Consider the following 3,329-nt stretch of genomic DNA (forward strand, 5'->3'; position numbering starts at 1 on the left):
GAAGGAGGTCTTTGTTCACCTGGGATAGTGCCTTGCCTGAGACTTTTAAATTTTATTCAAGGGTAGAGTAGCAGCCACAAAAGTTTTATGTCTCAGAATTCATTATAAAGTGAACTATTACAGATGTAGTTAGGTTAAAATGTAACACCTTATCATTTGATTTTCCTTTGATCCATTTTAAATTTATTCCAGTTTTTAATATTTTCCACTTTCTTTTTTATGAGGTTTTTCTCTGTTTTATCTTGCCTTTGTTATTGGGTTTGGGTTTTGCTATATTTTCTTTGGGTTTTTGCCCTTTTTTCGTGTTTCTCTGTATATGAAATCCAAGACAGTTAATTACATAAATACAGTACCTGGATTAATAGTTTTTTAGGCGCATGGGAGGGGGTACTTGGGTGGGTGGGTGGGGGTGAGAGCTAACAAAAATAAGCACAAGAAAGAATAAAATATTTTTAAAATTGACTGTGGTAATGATTGCGCAACTCTTTTTAAACATGATTTAATTATTGAATTATGTGACATGGGAACTCTTTGTCAGTGAAACCACCAAACAACTTATGTCTCACAAATATTGCCTTTTTTATCCTTCTAATAGGGTTAAAAATAGGGGTGTTCATAAGGTACAAAAGATTGTAAGTATTAGCAGTTACTTTACACTTCTAAGCAACATGTAAATTTTTTCTATCCCAAGCAGAGATTCACTCACATATCAAGAAATAATTCTGACTAGTCTGACTCACAGGGACCATGGCCTCACCTGTAATATGAAAGCAAAATAATCAGATCATCCTGTAACAACTACTGACCAGAAACACACACAATAGATGATCCTGAATAGGATGAGAGAAAAATGTAGACCAGAACTCAAACTTTTAGAATAGATCAAGCTTACTGTGCCAGTAGAAACTAAAGGTATTTTGACAATATTTTGAGAATATTGTCCCGAGATACTCTTGGGCTCATAAAATAAACAATATTAACCTTGAGTATGATGCTCCATTCAATAGCCATCTAGAAGAGATCAAACAGTTTACATTTATTCTAAATCAGAGCTGAGAAGGTATGAGGGCCAGGGAAACTAGATCAATAGAACAAGCAAAATGGAAATAATAAGAATGCTGACACATTGTGAAAATTGTAACCAATGCCACTTAGCAATGTGTAGAGAAATTGTTAAATGTGAATCTAATATTCTGTGTAAACTATTACCAAGAATACAATTAGAAGCAACAAAAAGAAATAAAAAATAACTCATTCTGCTGTCTTAACTGGATAACATTTGAGAGGAAAGTCTAATCGGTGCATTATTCTCATGATTACATATATTTTTGCAAGTGAAAGCAATTAAATGAATGATGAAATCAAAACTTCTTCTCAAAGTAACCAGAAATGTGGTGTTGAGACCACATCTTACCCCTGGGGAAAATAAATAGGAGTAACAGGAAATATTCTCCAGCTGCACTGGGTTAAATGAGGATTATAACATCCAAACACTCTTAAGGAGCATGATTGTCTGGCCTCAGCAGTTTAGAGTAACAATTTTTCTATTATATCTCAGGGAGAAGCTATTGGTGCTGTCTACAAGTTGAATATATGGAAAGACGAAAGAGGACTCTTTCCTACTGTTAAACTACTTTTGAAAATAATCCTAAGAACAAAAAGAGCTGCTGAAAAGTTCAGCGGATTGTCTTCTTGTTGTTGTGTGCCTCATCTGCATTCTGACTCATAATGACCCGATGGGATAGAGTAGAACTACCCTATCGGGTTTCCTGCACTGAAACCTTTATGGCAAGAGATCACCAGGACTTTTCTCCCACAAACCAGACCTGAGGATTTACATAAGTAAAATCACTCCCATGATTTTTCTGTGATGGGAAGTTAAGCGATAAAGGGAGGAGCAAGATAGCTGCTCTTATATACTGATCTGATTAGAAAAACTTCTATTTGAAGCTCAAAAATTAACAAAGTGATATCAGGCTCCTGAAGTTGCCCACACTGCAACCATAATCTCTCCAGAACTAGACTACTACAGCTTTCTCCCAAGAAGCAGATGGTGGATTTGAAATAGCAGCCTTTCACTTAGCTGCTGGGAACATAACCACCAGGGTTTCTTAAAATCACCAGTACTGTGCATTTCCCCTCAGTGGTACAGACGGTTAAGAGCATAACAACTAACAAGGTTGGTGGTTTTAATCCATACAGAGATGCCTCAGAAGACAGGCTACAAACCTGCGTCTAGAAGCTCGCATCCCAGAAAACCCTAAGGAGTGCAGACCTTCTCTACCCACATGGAGTTGCCATGAGCTGGAATTAATTCTTGGACAACTAGTTTGTGTGGAGGTTCATTTTACTCTGGTGTCAAAGTACTAGATCAGTTTTTCTGTCCCTCACCTAAACCAGGTCATCAGCTTCTCAATGGAAAGACCCTCGAAGGAGAACCAGCCAAATGTCACTGGCTCCATCGACAGAGTAAAGAGTCGCTCAGTAGAAAGACTGGAAGTATAAATGAAGCTCTGAGAAAGAGCAGACTGTGAGAATGTGAGGCTTTGCCACTACAGAGCAAGTTCCTTGTGGTCCGTTGCTAAGGCATGTGCCAAGACTGCTGATAAATGTGCATTTCAAACTGTAAGAATAAATCTTGGCTTCATATTGACACAAAAGAAAATTCCAGATTTTTACTCTGTGACCATTGATCAATTTTCTTCCTTCCTTTCTGTTTAACAGCAGTAACTTCTGTTGGTGCTTGTTAAGAAAGAGCACATGGAAGTGACATACTTCATATGGTTTTATTTAAAGAGAATTCATGTTATAACATTCCTGAAAGGCACTTGGCTGTATAAATCAAAAGTTTCTAAAGTACATATTCTCTTTGACCCAAAAAATTAATTTCTTTGGGAGAGGTCTCAGGGCTGGCCCCAGTCCAAAATACTAAGTGGACGCCTGCCCCTCTCCCCAGAAGAATTTATTTCAAAGGACGGCCTTGAATCTGCAGCTCAGGGAGAGGGAGATATCTGATTGGAGCACACGGGAGCAAATGAAGGGGGAGGAGGAGAGAGTGGAGCACATCCTGGCCCATCAGACCTTGAGGACAATGACCCCAATTAGAGCAGCCAGTCCACAGAGAGGACCAAATGGCCAGCCCTACTATGAGACATGAGGCCCCTCACTGAACCATAGCCCTGCAAGGGGCACACCAGAGACATGGTGTGGGAATTGCGCCTGATCTGATCCCGCCACACCGAGGCAAAGCACTGGGGGAGTGCAGCGGAACAGCAAGGGAATGGAGCAGTAAGGTCCCCAGGGAATGCTGAAGGTGGACTTTGGGGCCA

The sequence above is a fragment of the Echinops telfairi genome, unplaced genomic scaffold (genome assembly GCF_000313985.2).
Source record: "Echinops telfairi isolate 266 unplaced genomic scaffold, ASM31398v2 ScPeMD7_7421;HRSCAF=8459, whole genome shotgun sequence".
Lineage (NCBI taxonomy): Eukaryota > Metazoa > Chordata > Mammalia > Afrosoricida > Tenrecidae > Echinops > Echinops telfairi.